The sequence below is a fragment of the Oryctolagus cuniculus genome, chromosome 3 (assembly GCF_051225735.1).
Source record: "Oryctolagus cuniculus isolate XC-2025 breed Fujian yellow rabbit chromosome 3, ASM5122573v1, whole genome shotgun sequence".
Classification (NCBI taxonomy): Eukaryota; Metazoa; Chordata; class Mammalia; order Lagomorpha; family Leporidae; genus Oryctolagus; species Oryctolagus cuniculus.
Window position 1 is genome coordinate 176,334,077 of NC_142869.1, and position 20,614 is coordinate 176,354,690.

General features: G+C 38.9%; 1 protein-coding gene across 1 annotated transcript in view; it reads right to left on the minus strand.

Annotated features, from left to right (window-relative positions):
* The window catches only part of CNTNAP2 (contactin associated protein 2), a 2,149,916-nt gene that overhangs the window by 1,070,227 nt on the left and 1,059,075 nt on the right, over nucleotides 1-20,614 (minus strand). The gene's annotated exons all lie outside the window — the stretch shown is intronic.

Here is a 20,614-nt window from a genome sequence, read left to right on the forward strand (position 1 = left end):
ACCTACTGCCTCCCAGGGTGAGCATCAGCAGGAATGCTGATATCAGATGTGTAGACAGGACATGAACCCAAGTACTCTGATACAGAACGCAGGTTTCTCAAGCAATGTCTTCACTATTGCACCCATCACCCAGCTACAGCCTGAATTCGATTCCTCTGGCTTTCCTTCACCTTTTCCTAGTTTTCATGAGAGAGGCTGTTCTGATGTGATTTGCCTTAGGGTATTTTGTGCTTATCATCAGCATGAGCTGACCAGTTCTGAGGAACCAGTAGCCCTGGGATAGAATACCCAGGAAGCAGACCTGAAGCCAATCCCAGCTGGTGTGAAAATCCATGGGTGAGAAAGACAGGCTCTGCTGCTCGAATGCAGTGTTTGAACAACCTGAATGTTGAGAAACCTTCTTAAAAGCCACACTTCAGTCTGAGAGGGTGGCTTTCCTTTTCTTAAAACCAGACATGCTTTCATTCTTACTTAACCCAGTGGACATACATTAATGAAAAGATAGATGCTTGTGTATGTAGAAAGACTGCGACAGACTAACACTTTGATGGCGCTTGTTAACTAGTACAATGGTCCTAAATTGACATGTTATCCAAGCTATGTGCTGTGGTCTGACTGGTGGGTACAAAGAGAACTAAGTAAAGTTTGTAGTACATGCCAGGTAAAGAGACTGTTAGAGCTAAATTCCTAAATAATGGGGTTCATAGCAGCATTTGCTAAGTGTCAGTTTATGTCTATCTAAACTCTTGCACAGCTCATAAAGAAATACTGGCTACTTTTGCCATTGATGATGGATTGACAAATTACTAATGGATCAGAAGCAAGAACAACGCTAAGCTTATGAAAAGAGCTTTTTTCCTCTTCTTATTTTGTACTGTCAAATATTGTTCATAATTGAAAAGAAATCACTTTTTTCCTTTAGCTAAATGAGCTCTGTAGATAAAGATTAAATTTTAAGCAATGATATATGCAGTTACATACACACTTTGCTCAGTAAGAACAGATGGGCTATTTAGTAGACCGGCCACAAATGGGTGTCCCCACATGCCCAGAGTAGAACATTGACACTCATTTACCAGACGAGGGTGCATTTGTGATTGTCCAAATGCAGGCGAGGGATTATTGAAGGTGAGTTTTACTTTATGAAAACAAGACACTGGGTATGATTTTTGTGGTTGATTTGTTTAAGAGCAAATGATTCCATTCATAGTATATGCTCTGGTAGCACCTATGGAGCAAACTTAAGTCTCTGGTGAAATATTGTGATAAAATACAATCCTTCCTGTGTTCTCTTGTTCTGGAGCAGAGAGAAGGTCAAAGCAGATAACTTGTAAAAAGCAGAAACATCATTAAAGTTCCTCTTAATTAAAAATGAATACAGATTTATTAAATAAACCTTGTTACGTTCTGTTTGGGTAAAATCCTACACAATGATATATAAGTAAGTGCATTCTAGAAAAGATGGATACAACAGAAAAGATTCAGTCTTGAGTAAACAAAAATAACTTCTTACAACCAAAGACAAGAGCTCTAACCAAGACGTTAGATGAACATTGAAGATGCTGCTATACACTACGGAGAAAATATGGAGAACAGACTCAGTTCTTTTCTTTAAAGACAGACCTAGAATAGAACTTGTGCCTAGATGGGGAGAGAAATCCCTCTTAGGAAAAAAAAATACTGCGCGTATTGTACACATTGCTGAGTTCCTACTATGTGCCAGCAGCTACTGTCAGTCCACATATATGGTGGTAAACAGATGCACATATTCATATACATATAAAATCATAAATTCACTGCATACACGTAAGTTCTAGGATGATACACAGAAACTAGACCTGAACCCAGTGCCAACTGATGTGAAAACAGAGGCTAAGACAAAAAGTCTCTGCTGCTCTAAGTCATTGTGTTTGAATGACCTGGCTGTTGAGAATCAGTATTAATATGAACACTTCAGTCAGTGAATGAACAATACCATCCCAGGATAGAAAGCACCCTCTAGGAAAGGGGTCACTGAACCTTATTCCGCACGTCAGAACCAGGAGGAGAATCCCATATTCTCCCACATCCGCTCATTCCAAATCTAAGTTGAGGTATCCAAGTCCTACTTCACACAGCACATGTGCTAACCTGAATTCATCATCCCCATCTACCTGTATTTTCACTTATATTTCCCTTCTCTGTTATTATCAATATGATCCACCACTTTACACAGTCTTAAGTGAGGGAAGCCTCATCACCTCATCTTTTCTTGCTTATCTACACTGTCCAGTGGAGCATAACTCCCTTCAAACTCACCTGCTTCCTATCTCTTGAATGACCCTTTCTCGCCATTTCTACTGCTGCTGAAACAACAATGTTACTTCCAAAAGTAACCTTCAGAGGTGATTCAAGTTGCTTTTTTTATTTATTACATAGGTAGAGTTACAAACAGTGAGAGAGAGAGACAGAGAGAAAGGTCTTCCTTCTGTTGGTTCACCCCCCAAATGGCCACTACGACCGGCACTGTACCAATCTGAAGCCAGGAGCCAGGCACCTCCTCTCGGTCTCCCATGCGGGTGCAGAGGCCCAAGAACTTGGGCCATACTCCACTGCTCTCCCGGGCCACAGCAGAGAGCTGGACTGGAAGAGGAGCAACTGGGACTAGAACCCGGTGCCCATATGGGATGCCAGTGCCACAGGCAGTGGAGGATTAGCCAAGTGAGCCATGGCGCCGGCCACTCAAGTTTCTTTTTTTAATGTGTGAAGTTTATCTCATTCATCTCCTTACCCAGCAGATAAGTTGCTTCTTCCTTCTCTTAGACTTTGAGCTCCCTAATGGTGCTACCTTCCTGCCCTCCAGTCTTCTGTACTTATATATTTTTTTATCTTAGACATTGCTTTCTCAACAGCAGAAAAAAAAATATAAATGAAACTCAGTGGCTTCATCCCTAAAGATATAGGCAACATTTTTAAATGTATATGTTATGTTTTAATATTTAATGCATCTTACTGTGATTTTATGCCTTACTTATTAAATTCTAAACTTCTTCAGAGTTCAAAGTCTAAATTTTTTGGCATACTGTATACAATAAAAGCTGCTGATTTTTGATAAATATATGATTAATGAAATAGGTGCTTATAATTAAAATAGACAATATTAAAATAATTAAAAATAAAATATTGACAAGGACAATAACATTCAGCAGCATAAGTTGTAACCTGGATAAAATTTCTGCAACTACAAACACTGAACAACCTTTTTCTCCTCTGAATCACAGGTTAACTAGGGCATTTTATTCAAAATTTCCATAATTTAATAATTAAATGTGGTTTCTATGAACATGAAAATGAACAGAAATGAAATAAATGCCCCTGATCTAGTAATTGATAAGTATCCATTAACATCACTTATATTAAGTGTCTATATATTGAATATCTATTTTTACAGAATTGAAAATATCCTGAAAACACTTCCTAGTTTTATGATAGTGTTTAGAAGACAGCTATCTATGTTTGCAATTGCTTGAGATATTGACAAAGCAATTTGTCAGTCACAGTGGTTCAGAGGCTGCATGGCTGAAAATAATGCTAAACTTATCCAAGCAAATCTTTTATGTGTCTAGGGCCTTACAAATTATACCTCCTCAACTACTTAATGCCAGGTAACTAAAACCCTTTGATAAGCTGCATCACTTCTGTTTTGCAGCTTCTTCATCAGAAATTGTTGGTTCTAGTCATACAAAGGGATATGATTCTATAAATTTCTTAATTATGGTTTATGCACAGTTGTCAGTTAGGGTGGTAAGCTCTTATCACATATTGTGAGTCGTGCAGCATGACTACAGGGTGAGATAGCTCAAAATGATGACAGTTTGTTAGGTGCATAATTAATTTTTCTTTATTTCTATACTTTGGTCAGTCATGATAAATAAGTGAATTCAGAATATGTAACAAATTACTAGCAGATCATGTGCTGATCCTTGATTTCAGGAGACACATTTATGTCTAAAAGGAAGTGGAAATATTTACCTTGTTTAGTACATTTAAAATAAAAATAACAAGATTGATCAGTTTAAACTTTGAAAAACGAAGAGTTTTATCATATGAAGGGCCTCCTAAAAGTTCATGGGGAATATGTATTATGCAGAAACTATGCCTGGATTTCAAAATCCTTTACATCAAAATAAACTTCTTTTAATTCTAATTTCCTATGAATGAACTTTTTGAAGTACCCTCATATGCCTAAAGGAGATAGATATTTTCTTAAAAGATGTCATCCAAATCAAACAGTATATGAGCACTCTAGCTAGTTGCATCTAGCTTTCAAAATGTGTGATTTACCTAGTGTAATCTTACATCAATACTAAACACAGGTGTATGTAGCTTAATAATTCATACAACTTGTAAAAATTGGGTGTGTAAGAGTTCAACCCTATCACAGAAATCCCATTTCCGAAATGCAAAGTTGATCATCGATTCTTTTACTTACAGACTACTCATAGAACAAAATCTAAGTCCCATAAGGACAACAGACAACTTCCTAGATTGTCTGAGTATAAAACTCTGCTCCTGTTCCTTAAGATCCAAGTGCCCCAGACACCTTTTAGAGTTGCCTTTAGTCATTGTGCAATTCAGTTTCTAATCTCTCAAAAATGTATTTATTTTCACTTATTCAGAAGAGGGAGATACCTTACATCCACTGGTTCACTCTCCAAATTCCTGCAACAGCCAGGGCTGAGCCAGGGAGCTCAATCCAAATCTGCCACATGGGTAGAAGGAATTCAAACACTTGACCCACCTGCTGCCCTCGGAGTTCACACCGGCAGGAATTGGGATCTGGAAATGGCACTGGGACTCCAAGAGGGGCTCTCTGATATGGACTGCAGGTGTCTCAGCTGGCTACCTCACCACTGCATCAAATGCCGGCCCCCACTTTCATGCCTTGTCAAGCAGTTTCGTTCCTTTGTTTGTTTAGAGGAACTGCTAACACTGACCTTTTCTTTCTGTCTCTGTTAAATTCTTAATTCCTCTGTCAAATCTCTTCTGAATCCTCCAGAAAGTTGCTCCTTTCATAAATGCATAAGATGGGTTTCGGACGTCATTTTTATAGAATTTATTACACTGCATTGTGATTTTTTGTCTGAGGTCTGTTTTCTCCTGTAGAGAATAAACTCTTTATGCTTAAGGAGCCTGTTTTATTCCTCTATTTGCTCAGTCCCCTGCTTGGCGCATGGCCTCCAGTAGCTGCTCATAAAGGACATCATTCAAGTTGGCACATACAGGAAGAGAGAGCCACAGAGATAGAAAACACCATTATTCGGCTTTTGCTATAGATCTAGGCACCGCCAATGCTTTTTAACATTTAAGAAAAATTACTCTGTGACACAAACAGCTACATTTTATTTTCAGATGTTTCATGTCTGCATGAAACCACCACATCATGTCCCATCTCATTCACAACTAATGAACAGGTTAATTGTACTGAATCTAGGGTCAGCAGAGGAAGATGTGATTTAACTTAGCCGTATGAGAAGTAGTTTCTTTTCATAAATACACCTAATACACATTCCTGTTGTGCATGAAATCCATGGTGCAGAATAAAAGCACTGAGGAACTATTGTCATAAGTAGCCTTAGTAGAGATGAGCTGAACTTAATTTTCTCCAACCATCACTCAAAATGAATTCATAAAAACATCAGAGGTTGTTTAAGCTTGCTTTATTAGAAGTTGATGTGGTTATCGCTAGATATTTCTATATGACTGTTTCCAAAAGATCTGTGAAATTTTAATTTACTTGAAAAACTAAAATGCAGGGTTATTTGTTTTGGCATGCTTAATCACTTTTCCATTTTAAAGCAAAAGATGAGAAGTCACTGGGGACAGTAAAAAAAGACAATGTCAGTATGAGTGCAAAGAAATGAGAGATTTTCAAATGAAACTTCATATTATTTTATTGTCATTAAGTTGCAGTTTTTATTACTTTCTTTAGAATATGAAAAGCAAATGAATTGTTTTTGTTATTATGATTTAATGTGAAATTATTAAAGCACTCTAAAAATCAAAATTATGTCCCACTATGTGCTACTAATTTAATTACTGATAATGGAAACATCAATAAGTAATGTAAAATGAGAATGAAAGCTTAAAATTTATTCTTTTTTTGATAAAAACAGCACATTCAAATCTGGGTGGAATAAAGCTACGGGGAAATCACTCCTACTATGCACTCATCTAGCCCAGTGCATTAAACAGGTTCACAAGGGCCAAGCCCTGGGCTGGGCTCTTGGAAATAGGATGGGTGAGAGCTCATAATGATGGTAGAGATAAGAAAGAACCAAAACCCAAGGAACAATCCCATTGTATTAAAGCTGCATGATATAGGAAATACGGAGTGCAATAAAGGTGAATGAGGGTTTGCCTTTTTTTTTTTTTTTTTTTTTTTTTTTTTTTAATAAAAATGCTCGGGGAAGAGAGCCTGTGAGGAAGGGCCCCGCACCTGCTGAAGGAAAAAGCAGAAGAGCGTTTACTGGAGCACGCCTGGCCCCCTCCAGACCTCCCCTTTCTCTCCAGTCAGGCTACCGTCCTGTTTTCCTCCCTTGTCAGTTACCACGCCCTCCTGATCATTCCTTCTCCAATGTTCTCATCAAAACCTGGTCTCAGGGAAGAAGGTGTGGAACTTCCTCCCAGATGTATCTGCATTTTAACTGAGGTCCAAAGCCCTGTTCTTCTTCATAGAAAGAATAGTGCTCCGATGCTAATGCTGTTGGCATTTTGTGCTTGGAAGGTGGGGTGGCCGCCAGAAAGGATATCAATAAGGCAATAACTGAAGGTCTCTCTGTTGACAATTTTTTTTCAAAATATTATTTTCCTGGGCTACCAGCAAGACATCAAAAAGTCATGCCTGGAGACAGAGAGCAGAGGAAGGCATGTTTATGGTTTTCTGGCTTTTCTTTCCAGGTTTTAATGGGAAGTAAGTGTGGAGATTAATTTTAAAGGCAGAATTATTTTCCTGTGATCTCCACAGAGGATGTGAAAGGTGACACATAGTTGTGCACATGTTAAGGTGAAGGTAAAGTAACAATCTCTTGTGGGGAGAGAGGAAATTCTACAATTACCTCTGTTTGAAAAAATTAACTAAGCCGTCACTTGGATGGTGCACATATGATGGTCAGCTGAGTCACTGATGTTCAGGGTTGGTGGAAGAACTGTAAGAGTCCTCTGATCCAGGTTTAGAAATCCTCACTGGGTCTCAGTCACTCCCTGACGCACCTTGCCCTCCTGAAAGGAATTGTGTTTTTCCTCCTTGCCTCTCAATGCTCTTGTAAGACTCAGATCCAATGGCATTTTGAGAGATTTGAAATACATTACAAGTGTTTATAGGATGTATGGAGGGCAGCCAAAGCAAAAAAAAAAAAAAAAAAGTAAAAAAAGTCAGGTGAAGATTCCTAAGAGAAAGACAAAGACTATTTTACTACACTTGACAATTTTGCATCGATTTTTCATGGTCCACAAACTAAAGTATTTGTGAGGTTTGGTTAAAGGTCAGAGATGACAATAAGGCATTTATTTTTGTGTTAATTCAGTACATTTCCTCTACATACTGGAGGTGCTGAGTTCCATGAGCAACCACAGGGTCTTTTCTGGGTTCATCTATTGATGTAATTTCCACACTGCCAGCTCAAGACATTATTTTTACTTATTGATAGGCCAAAACACATAGAAGTATATGACAATATTGGCCAAACAGCAAACCACTGTCTTGGAACTTGAGACCTGTCTTTCTGCATTTTATTTTATTTTGTGGTGTTGAGTTGGAGGTTTTGAACATGACATTTCCTTTTCTTTCCTTTTCTCTCTCTCTCTCTTTTTTTTTTTTTAACAGGCAGAGTGGACAGTGAGAAAGAGAAAGAAACAGAGAGAAAGGTCTTCCTTTGCCATTGGTTCACCCTCCAGTGGCTGCTGCGGCTGGCGCGCTGCAGCCGGCGCACCGTGCTGATCCGAAGGCAGGATCCAGATGCTTCTCCTGGTCTCCCATGCGGGTGCAGGGCAAAAGGACCTGGGCCATCCTCCACTGCCCTCCCGGGCCACAGCAGAGAGCTGGCCTGGAAGAGGGGCAACAGGGACAGAACCGGCGCCCTGACCAGGACTAGAACCTGGTGTGCCGGCGCCGTAGGTGGAGGATTAGCCTAGTGAGCCGCGGTGCCGGCCTGAACATGACATTTCTTGTTCACCATTGGGCTCCATGTTACTTCTTACTGGTGTTTACTCCCCAGAATGACCCTCTTGTACCTACAATTGGTACCAGTAGCCTTTGGTTACCATATCCAGAATTTCTCAAGCGCTGGGAGTTCCAGGCCCACGTGGGCAGGTGCCTGTGTGCAGAGGTCTGATCCAGCACCTCATGCTCTCTCTGCCAGTCTTTTATGTCACCACAAGCTGGGCCATGTTAGCTTTTTAGTGGTACTTTCCCCCACTTAAAAAATGCACAACTTCTGAATATGAATAATTTTACATAGTAAGTGCCATGCAATGTCATACATACAAGTTAAAGAATATCCTTGTGTAGGCATGTGCATGTTATTCTGAGGTCTCTTTAGAAAGACAGGAATCTCCTCAGCAGGGTTTTGTCCTCAAGACCTAATCAACTCCAAAGGCTCCACCTGCAAACATCATCAGCTCAAGTGTCACTCCTGCGACCTGCAGACTCGCAGAGGATCTGCACATCCAGACCTCAGTGTTGTCTCAGGGATCTTTTCACTTTTTACTCTTCCACATAACCATTTCCTCCTACTAAATTCCTTCTGTAGAAATAGGAGGATCAGCCAGTGCTGCGGCTCAACAGGCTAATCCTCTGCCTGCGACGCCGGCACACCGGGTTCTAGTCCCTGTGGGGTGCCGGATTCTGTCCTGGTTGCCCCTCTTCCAGTCCAGCTCTCTGCTCTGGCCAGGGAGTGCAGTGGAGGATGGCCCAAGTGCTTGGGCCCTGCACCCACAGGGGAGACCAGGAGAAGCACCTGGCTCCTGCCATCGGATCAGCACGGTGAGCCGGCCGCAGCACGCCGGCAACGGCGGCCATTGGAGGGTGAACCAACGGCAAGGGAAGACCTTTCTCTCTGTTTCTTTCTCTTTCTCACTGTCCACTCTGCCTGTCCAAAAAAAAAAAAAAAAAAAATAGGAGGATCGGTTCTGTTTTCTTCACCAAACCCTGACCTTGACCAACCTTCACTGTACACAATGAACCTAAAATATAACCTAAGTGTTTTTGTTTCTTCTTTTCCTACCGGACACTTATATAGTTACCTGTAATTAGTAGTTTGAAACTTCTTGGAACAAAGAAGTTAGAGGAGACTGTGAAAAATAGATTTTTTTTTCCAATTTAGGGCATTATTTTTCATTTTAATGTACCAGGAGAGGTGGTGAGAAATAGAACAGATATGCTATGTTTTCTTCGCAATCAGAATACTCTAATAGTATATAAAATTGAGGGGGGTAATAGTAAAGTCAATAAACATTATCAGTGTGGTGGCCATTTACAATTGCTTACAATAAATCAACAAAACTAAATATATCATATTTTGGAATTATAGTGGCAAATCAATACTTCCCTTAATCAGTTTTATTTTAACACAATCCAGGAGATATTGGAAACATTCCATATTTTCACAAAAACCTACTTGGTCATTCCATTTTCAAACATTCTTTTATCTTTACCAAAAAAAAAAAAAATTCCTCTCTTTCTAAATTTTCCTTCCAGCTACTCAAGTCTTTAACGCAAAACTTCTCAAGTGAGATGTTTATGCTCACTACTTCTAATTCTGCTGATCTTACTTACCCTCTTTTTCAAGTAAAACCCATTTATTCAGGTTTCACCTCTCCCACTCCACAGGAAGTGTTGCTCTTTATCGAGTTCACAAGGGATATGATTATATTTCATCTTTAATTTTCAGTTCTCATGTTTTGGGGTATCTCAGTAGTATCATACCCTTCTCTTTGATATAATTCCTTTGCTCCTGTGCAGAGCAATCTTTGGCCCTTCTCTTCATCCTACATTGCACAACCATTCCATCAGGAAACCGACTTCAACTCGTGTTCTGAATCCAACTACTTCTCTATACTTGAACTTGTCTTACTGCCACACAATCAGCTCTCACCTGGATTTAACAATCTCTCTGTTTCTACACTTTGGTTTCAGAGAAAAAATATTTTTAACACAGCTGCCAGGATGACCTTTTAAAATGTGAAATGGATGACATCGGTGCTATGCTCAAAACTTTTTGTTTGTACTTATTTTTCTAGAAGTAAAAGGCAATGTGTTTGAGGTAGACTACAAGTTTTAACTGCACCTGTCTGCCCATTATGGTTCCTCTGCCACCACTCTCACTCATTCACCCTTTCTTCTGCAGACTCCGACCACTAACTTCTCTGCTGTGTTCAGACTTGCCTCTCTTGTTGTTAAAGCGACGCAAGACATCTCCGTGCTCGTACTTGCGTCTCTGGACCACAGTTTTGGCTTTCCTCTTTGCTGGGGAATATTCCTCCCCAACAAGTTGGCTTGGCTAGCTCCCTGCTCTGTTTGAAACTCTTCTCTCTTCAGAAGATGCCAGGCAGATGTGTTCTGTGCAGTTAGAGCCACTCCACGCACACAACCAATCCCTCTTAACCCACTCCTTTCTTGGTCATGGCACTTTTCACTCCTCTTCTAGCACTGCATACAAGATTTATTTATTTACTTGAAAGTCAGAGCTACAGAGAGAGAGGGAGGGCAGTAGGGAGGGAGGCAATGTAGTATTCTACAGCTTATATGCTAGATTTATGACTTTTTAAAATCATTTTATCCATTTATTTCTCACTTTTTTCATTGCTTAATGTTTCAGAAAAGTAACTATACTATCACCCATCATTTTTCTTGTAATATTTCTCTTATTTATTCTTGGATTTCGTTGCTAACATTTTCCCAAACTATTGGAACATTTTGCACTCCATTATTTTCACAAAAATGGCATACTAGAAAGTTCACAACTTTAGGAATAGGGCCAAATTTATTCCAAGTATCAAATCTGCCTCTGTAGAACTTAGACAATTTGTGGTCAAACTTTGGTTTCCTACTTACAGAAGCACGATCACACACATTCCAGAATTGGCTGTAATGGTCATGTGAGGTGAACTATAGCAAGTGACTGATGTTTGTCAGAGTGCACCTTACAGACGTCAGTTCTGTCCTTCCTACTTGTTGGTTTTCGGGGGCAAAACATTGTTTTTGCTGATGTCCTATTTGTTCATAGTACTTCTGTTTTCCTTTCAGGTCTTGCTTTATCCTAGTACCCCTCAACATTATTCCAAAAAAATTTCAAATCATTCTCCTCCTGATGCTATTTCTGATTACACACACTAATTGTGACTTCTCATAGGGAGTGGAGAAGAAAGGGTTGAACAAGGAATGGATAGGAAATCAACATTAATAATCATAAATATGTAACAATTTTCCCATATTCAAGTGTGAGCCTAGATTGTTTTTCTAGACATCTATCCTGAGTCTGCCATACATCAGTAAGCATAGATATTAGCATAAAATTTTCATACCACTTCTGCCTTGCACACCAGGAAGTTCTAAGTTTTCTGTTTCTTATAGCTGCTAATTTATTTTTTAATTTTTTTCTTTAACAACAAGCTATTGTTCTTGGAGAACTCCCTCTATGAATTTCAGGATATCAGGCTCTTCCCTATATTTTCTCACCTATTTGTCCACTATCCATTCACTTGTTGGTTTTTACTCCTCTTTCAGAATTCTGAAGGGTGAAGCTCCTGGAAGCTTGAATGGGATTCCTTCTCTTCTCTGTATGTCTTACTCAGTAATCTCATCTTTTGACTTTCAATATCACCCATTTCTGATTATTCCCACATACCTCCAAGCCCTCATTCTTCTCTAAGCTCAAGAATCACACCATTAACTGACAACTGGACATGTCCACATGAATATTGAGCAGACATCTAAATGTAACATGTCCAAATTAGAACTTGAATTTCTTCAAATTCATGTGTTATCTTTTTTTTCTCATTAGTCAAATGAACTCCTATTTATCAATCAACCAAGTTACAAACCTGTAATTCAGTCTTGATTCTTATCTTTCGTTTACACTTAACACCACAACTTTGTCAAGTCACAATGGTCCTACCTTACAAATAGTTCACAAACTCTGAAATTTGTCTCCATCTCCACAGCAATCCTTGTTGTTACAACTGTCATTACACCTTACCTGGCTTGTTTGTCTTCTCTATAATATAATCTAATAAGAGTATTATCCATGCAGAAGGCAGAGAGATCATTTAGAAATCAGGACATCAAATTCTACCATCTGTCAGACCAAGGTCCTCACCAGCTCAATGACAGTCACACATTCCCTAGCTGAATGTGGGAACCTTGGTGGTTTTATCTCAGTAACTGTATACCACTGAGTATTTATAGACTATCAACATTGAAGACTCATGTCATATTTAATGAACATGTGACTACCCCAGTATATGAACTGGTTTCAAAAATTGTTTCCTATAATCTTACAAGTATGGGAATAAGTTATTTATGAGATTTTATATCTAGACATGGAATTAAATTCATGATGGTTATTCCTTTTTTTAAAAAAAAATCAGATCATCTCACTTCCCTAAGAAGAAATATTTTCATGGCCCTTATGTGATAATTTCATAGCATTACTTATTATAGCTTCAATAATCTAGCTTCTACATATCTCTCCAAAATAATTTCTTCCCTCTCGTCCTTTTTTTTAAAAGAAGATTTATTTATTTGAAAGGCAAAATTACAGAGGGAGAAGGAGTGACAGAAAGAGAGAGAAAGAGAAAGAGAGGGAGAGAGAGACAGAGAGAGAGAGAGAGACAGACATAAATATTTTGCATCTGCTGGTTCACTCCCGGATGGCCACAATCACTGAGGTTGGTCCAGGCCAAAGCTGACAGCCTGGAACTCCATCCAGGTCTTCCATGTGGATAACAGGGACCCAAGTACTTGGGCCAACTTCCACTGCTTTCCCAGGCACATTAGCAGGAGCTGTATCAGAAGAGAAGCAGCTTGGACAGGAACCAACATTTGTGGGATGTCTGGCATTGCAGGTAGTGGCTTACCCTGCCATGCGACAGTGCTGGCCTTCCTTGTCCCTTATTTTAAGTTTACATTCCTGAATAGTCAAGCACATTCAAGTCACTGGACCACTGTATTTCAGGTCTTTCCTATCTCAAGTTGACCTTTAATTATTTTTTAAGTCTGAGCTCAAATTATAACACTCACTATCCTTTCTGATATTTTTTGTCTCTTTCATAGTTTTTATTATAATATATCAATATTTTATGTATTTATTCAATATAGAGGGGACATAATACTCAGTGCCTCACATACTAGGTATGTAATATGTAATAATGATTCAGAAAAGGAAGGACTGTATGTGTGTGTTTTCAGTCTACAAATAAATTGAAATCACATAAATAAAAGGGTTGTTGTGGAAGACTGCGAGTTATGGCTCCTCCATGCCCTTATTGTATTAATTTCTCCATTTATTTTATGACTCTCACATAGTTCTGTGTGGCTCTTTTGTGGGGAAGAAAGACGAGGATAATAATGCTAGTATAGAGAAGAAGTTAGTAGAAGGAAGGCTAGCCTCCTTTGTTCAGCATCTATGAAAGAGTAATAGCATCTCAGTTGCCAAAAACAGCAAAAGGAAGGTCTATTCAGGAGCTTGTGATAGAAGGGATAAACACATGGTGAGGAAGAGGAGCTCCCACATTGTCCACTGAAAGAAAATGCGATAATCATTTGGGATCTCATGGGGAGGAAGTCGGTCTATGAAGAAACAAAGATGCTGAGTGCTCGCTCATCTTTGCTGTGTCATGCCTTCAGTTACCTCACCTTTGGCTCTTTATGCGGAATCCACGTGGACTCCACTTTGCAAACACAATGAGGCTAGTTAAGGCTATCTACTGCTATAACATTTTATGCTTACCATTAATATCATTCACTGAAATTTCATAGCACCTGAATCTAGTATTGGCAATCAAACATTTTCATTATTTAGGTAAGTATTTGCTGCCTCATGCCAAGTTCATACGTACACATTTGGCTTATGTTTGTATCAGGCAGAACAAGTTATAGTAAAGCAAAATACTTAAAAGGTCAAATACATAGAAAACTAGCTCTCACAGTTTAAAAGAAGGAAAAATGTATGTGGCTCATAATAGCGCATATGAGGGCTTCCTGGGAGAACAAACTCATTGTGTGATGAGTTCTGACTGCACTAGAGAAGAAGGGACAATTCTACTCCATGGTTTCAAAGAGCAAAAGTTGCACAAAGAAAGCAAATGGGAATTAAAGAGTCTTGAATTTTATCAAAGTATATATGTTGGAACTGAAAGAAAAATCTATAAAAGACATGGGACAAAATGATACAGCGGAGAAAAAAATCTAACTAGACCTAAAAGGGATCTCAGGAGACAGCCTGTCTAAACTTATTAGCTTGATATTTAGTGTAGAAGAAAATGAAGTCAGTTGAGAACAAAGAGGTGTGGCCTCTCTCTCCCGGGTTCCAGCTTTAGGAGGACAGAGGAAGAGCTCCTGTAGATCATGGCACCCAACCTGGACATTACTGACAATTGAGACCGAATAAATCATCACTTGGTGGGGTTGCAAATTTTGCTTTGTGGGAGACTTAGCCAGATTTTTGGCCTCCACCCATTAGATGCCACACAAACCCCATATCCTCACCTCCAGTTGTGACAACTAAAAATGTCTCCAGACATTGCAAAAAATTCCCCAGGCATCAAAATCACCACTAGTTGGGAAACACTGTCTTACAGGGTCTATCCATCAATATTTTCCTTACTTCCCATAGCTGCCATGATATTATAAAAAAAAAGTTGGAAAGGCTAGGAACTGTTATTTCTTTGCTGGTTAATAATAAATACATGAATTCCTGAGAAAAGGGAATGAATGAAACCAAACACTCACTACATGTTCTGGATAAGCTGTAATTCTGCCTTCTTTAATGTCCTATCATTTTAGTTAATCTTTTCTAAATCATTCAAACATGGCAAATGGAGACATAGCAGTCAAGTAGAAATAGAATTATTGAATTCTGAGTTTTTATGCCATTAAAGATTAAAGGGCTTCTTTCAAAGGAGTATGCATATACACCTAAACACATGCCCATGCTCACGACACCTACCAGCCCATACTACTTGCTGAGGATGTGAGAGATCACATTCTTCAGGCTTGTGAATAGTGATGTCCATTGGCTTTTCCATGTAATCAATTGCACTATGTTTTACAAAACCACTCCAGGCAGCAACACAATGGATATAAAGCAGCCTCTCTTTCAGTTTCCTAAGGGAAATATTTCTTTTAGAGACTATCAAGGGTTTATTCCTCTTATTAAGCTTTTGATGAACAAACAATTTTCTATGTATACCTATGATTGCCCTATTTAGAATACAATCCAGTAGCTTTGAAGTAAGGGGTGGAAAAGGATAGAAACTTATTGGCCAACAGATCTCTGCCTTTTTTCAATTTAGATTTCACATTTCTCTGTTTAGCACTGCTTTGTACAGAATGTGGGGGAAAAGCTGAGAATTTGTTAGTTCTATTCTTCCCACCATAGGTGAATGAAGTGTGCTCTAAGTATGTTAAGTATATGCTGTAAGATGTTATGTAGACTTAGGATGAATGTGCTGTGGTTGGAATTGAGCAATGCTAGAGATAAGACTTACTCCCGCATGTCCTCATAGATGAGTTGTGTCTCCTAGGAACTTACCCTGAAGGCTATGTTTTATTGTTCGACTACCTAACCAATAATGTTATTGCTGGAGTTACCCAATGGAGAAAGTCAGAGACAACACAATTTGATCATCCAGAGACACTGTTTCCCTTGACACAACAAATCAGACTAGCTCTTACAACAAACAGACAGTCTCTATTTTAACCACGTGTAGAACTGACTAGAGATCACAGTGCTTTCAGAGAAGGTAGTGAAAACTTTGATTTCCTTATTTTTCCCTGGAGTTATCATGTCAAAGGCATTGCCAAGCCTAAAGAACAGAATAAAGCTAAATTAATTTTAATCATGCATATTTCTTTTTTGTATTCTGTCTGAAAAAATAAATACAAAGAGAATGTGACTAATTTCAAGGTTTTACTTCTTGTCATGCTCCTGAGAATATATTTTTCAGCAAATGTATATATGCTTTTATTTTATTCATAAAATGCTTTACTCATTGTAGCACTAGCCTTCAATTTCTTTTAAAAAATCCTCTTATTATAAAAATATCAAATCAAAATTCAGGTCCTGATCAATTTCACACACATTAGCCTCCCACAGTTAAGCAATTATTTCCTCTGAGAGACAAGCTATTCTCCTCTCACAATGAATTTGGTTCACAGAAATTGATGAAGACAAGAGAACTGTAAAGTTACAGTTATAACATCTTGGTATCAGTTCATTTAAAAAAAAATCAATCAACTGTATTTTGGAAACATGCCATGTGTAAGACATTGTGCTGGGCTCAGAGGTAGACAGGCAAAGTAAGATTATTGTCCTTAAAATGCTTTAGGAGATTAAAAATCTTCTAACAGAGAATAGTCAAATTCCTGAAAAATATAATGTATAATGTCAATGCAATGTCAATCAAATGCAAACAGGAAGAGGGACTAGACTTTTAGAAGGAAGTGAGGTCACCACGGGATGAGTATTCAGGATTGTTGTGCAGACACAGCAGTCCTGAGCATCGAGGAGTTCGTAGGTCTTTGAATGGGAAAATGACATGTTCTGGAAGTTTAACCAGCTGGAGATTTGTGGAATGATCTCAGTTAGAGACCTGGTGGGCAGAGAGATTAAGGAAACCACAACAGTCCCAATGTAAATCCAACCAAAAAGTGAAGATGAAAGGATTGCTTTTATATTCTGATGAGTGTTGTGTTAAGTTTCAGGGATACAGATGTGAGTTTCTCATGGTAGTAGAAGAGTTTGCAATTTAAGACGGACCAAAGAAAACAATTGTTGTTCAAGATATTATAACCATAACTACAGTGAATACATTTTCTTCTCGCTTTTCACATTCTGTTTAACACATGTTAATTACTGACTTTATGATAACTATGTTTAACTCAATGGATAAATAATGCTTGCTTGAGAGTTCGAGAGACTAACTACAGTAAAATGGCTACAATTGCAAGACCTCAGATGAGGGTGGAATTTGCAATCAGCAAGTCCAACATCAAAGGAAATTTTCCTTTTGATGTTGGAAATTTACAACCACAAAACCTTAAATCCGAGGGCCCATCACCTAACCAAGTTCATCTTCTTGACAATCAACTCTACCCACTATCTTTCCAACCCCTACCACACCCTTTCTCTTGTAAAATGTCCTCAGCTAACCTTGCAAGCAGGAAAAACTCTTTGAGAAAGAAGTGTCTATTTTTCCACCAAGACTGCAGGCCTCTTGAATGAGCCTGATTTCTTTGCATCAACTCTCATCTTGGATAAATTGGCTTTCCAGTGAGAACAGCCTACGTCTTGTTTTATAGTATCAACGTGAGGTGCTATATCAGAGTATGGTAAACTGTTACCTATGGTTGGGAACAGACAATGGTTAAATCTAGACCTTGAAGCATGACAAAGAGTTTAACATGATGATATATGGAGGAAGAAATTTCTAGAAAATAGTGGAAAGTCGTCAACATTTGATATGAAGAAGAAAAAGTGAGACCAAAGAGTCTAATGGGACGTAGTATGTACAATCTCTTGTGTATCATGCTGAGAAACTGTGACTTATCCCTTTGGTAATATGAGATAATTGAAGTATTTTCCTTGCATTTTAGAAATATAAACTTGGATAATGTGGCAGAAAAATTAGAAATAGTAAGGAAAATTATTTAAAAGGCTCCTTGGGAATCTTGATGATAGAAGATCAAGGCATCATTTATGATAGGTACTGCAATCAAAATACTTCACATGCATCATATTTAACCAAAGCTGATTCTTGTGAATGAAAACCAGAGTGGAGTGAAAGTTAGAGAGAGTGCCATTGGCTGGTCAAATGTACCGATTTTAAACTCAAATTTCCTCAATTGCTTCTCAAGCTTGCTGCTTCCTAGCTGGAGGTACATCAGTGACTTACTCTTCTCTATGCCCAGGTTTCTTCTAATATAAAATGTAGGTGATTGTGGTTAATTTCCTGTGGAGTTGCTGAGAGAATTAAATATGACTTAACACAGTTGTGCATGCTATCTTTGCTTAAACCGGGACTGGAACAAGGAGAGAATTCAATCAGTATTAACCAGTGGGTTTTTAACTATTACACCATAATATTTGGGTTGATGAAAAGAGAGGTCGCCTTGATTGTCTTTCAAGTAATGAGTCTTTCAACTAGGGTAAAGAGCCAATGGATGGGTGATGGTGGTGAATGTCAAATCATTACATGTGCCAGATGAAGATGGAGACCAAAATTAGATTTTTCCCAAGGGTTTGAACTTGGGTCACTAGAAGAATGATTTTATCATTGATATAAGTGAGTTAGAAAGAAGGTTTCTCAATAACACCTAACTTGCAAGGTTATTGACCCTTATTCAAGATAACGAATAAAAGGATTTAGCACAGTGATAGGCAGAGTATGCACATTCAATAGCATTATCTATTATCATAGTCATCCTCATTGATCTCAGGATTGAATGAGAAACACATAGAGAGTCTCATTTCTTCCAGGCTTTTGTGGCTTAGTGGAGAGTCAGTTCAGCAGATCTGGGTCAGCGTGAAAAAAGAGAGGTGGCTGGTATCAGTCACTGGGCTCTTGGGGATCCCCTTCTCCAACAGGACAACTTTCCTGCCTCTCATCTGTTTCATTATGTAGAGCAGATAGGTATGGAATTTCAGCTACAGTGTCAGCTGACCAGCTATGCTCAATCACAAGTAAGAGCTTGAGGGACTGGGGACTTTACAACTAACCTGCTGGTAGTTTCTCCCTAATAAACTGAGTGTTATATCTGCATGCCAAGAAACAATAGGATTCGATAACAGAGAAGACAGGGGGAAACAAAAATTTGGCAGTGATCAGCATAGGGATTGCCGGAGGCATACCAGGTTGGGAGGTGGTGAAAACTCATACCTAGTGGGGTAAACAATATTCCTAGGCAACGGGAGGCTGCACCCTAGACTGGAGACAGCAAAGTCAGAGCTTAAAATAAAATAGTTAACTTGAATGGGGAGAGGAAGATTACAGGGAAATCCGAGGTGAACAGTGCTCCAATCCAGGCAGGGAACTGCTGCAGGCTGGTGTGTGGAGGGCTTGTAAGACCCCAGCCTGTGGACAGAGGTAACCCAGTAGGGAAACAGTCTCTGAATGGAGCCCAGAAAAGCTACAGGCGCTAGGAGACAGGCTGGAAACACTTGCAGAAAGATGAGACATACGAGGCAGGTAATCAGCATCTCTCAGAATACATCGGATTCTAAGAAGCGTGCCAGCAAAGATAGAGGTAGAACTTCAATAAAATAAATTGGCTCAAAGTACACGAAGAGGGAAAAAGTGATGCGTGGAGAGAAGAAAGAGGACTGGGATGTCACACAGAAAGTCAGTAACCGTCAGTAGGGTCTGTGCCCAGGTTACGGCAGCCTCAGGAAGATTCATCAGAAGGAATAAATCAAAAATTTGAATATCGGTTAAAGACAGGTTCATATACACAGACATTTCCTGATACATTGTTTCTCAGAGGTAATCACTTTCTAGGCAGTATTGTGGGCTCCCCCTGGGTTTTCTTGAGAAGAGCTTGTTTGAAGAAAGGAAAGACAGTAAGAAATACGTGTGGCCAAACACCAAGCTGGGCACGTGGAGGAGTCCATCTTTTAGCTGACCTCCAGTCACTTTCAGAGATTTCCAAGTAGTTTCACCCAGAATAGGCAGGAGACCTCATCAATGAGGCCATTTCCCAACTAGTCATAACCAAGTAACTAGAGCCTAGTAGCCCTAAATGCTTCACATATTGCCTAAAGACCATGAAAAACAAATGCAAAAAGGTGGATGATTGTTGATATCTCACAGTCTGACTTTTCTGCTCAAGCTAATTGCCTCTGGTAATTCTCATTATGAGATTAGTGGGGGTAAGGATGGATGGCATTGGGGAAGATTTCCTAAAATGACTTAGCTTTGTGTGTGTGTGTATATTTTTCTTTTTTTCTGATTAAGAAAGTAAATACCCCATGGCTGCTTCATGCCTCTTTATTTATTTTATTAACTGTTTGATATAAAAATTAGGAACTCAGTGAGAAAAACATCTAAAATTGACTTAGATTCCTCTCCATTGTATAAATCCATAGTGATTAAATATATCAATTACTCATTATCATTCAGGGAAATTTCTGCCCTTACACTTAAGTGGAAGGAAAAGAGGGTTTTAAGTAAGACTGGTTTGTTCCTGTGCCCTTCCTATTTCTGTTGTGGAAGCATCAACTGCATGCACATGTGTATAAAATTTGAGTTCATGAGTTTTGGTCTTAGGTGGTGTTTTATCATTCATTTTCATTCCCATTGTTTATACTAGAGATGTCTGACTTCATTCTCTTTGGTTATTGGCACAGTAAACTGAAGT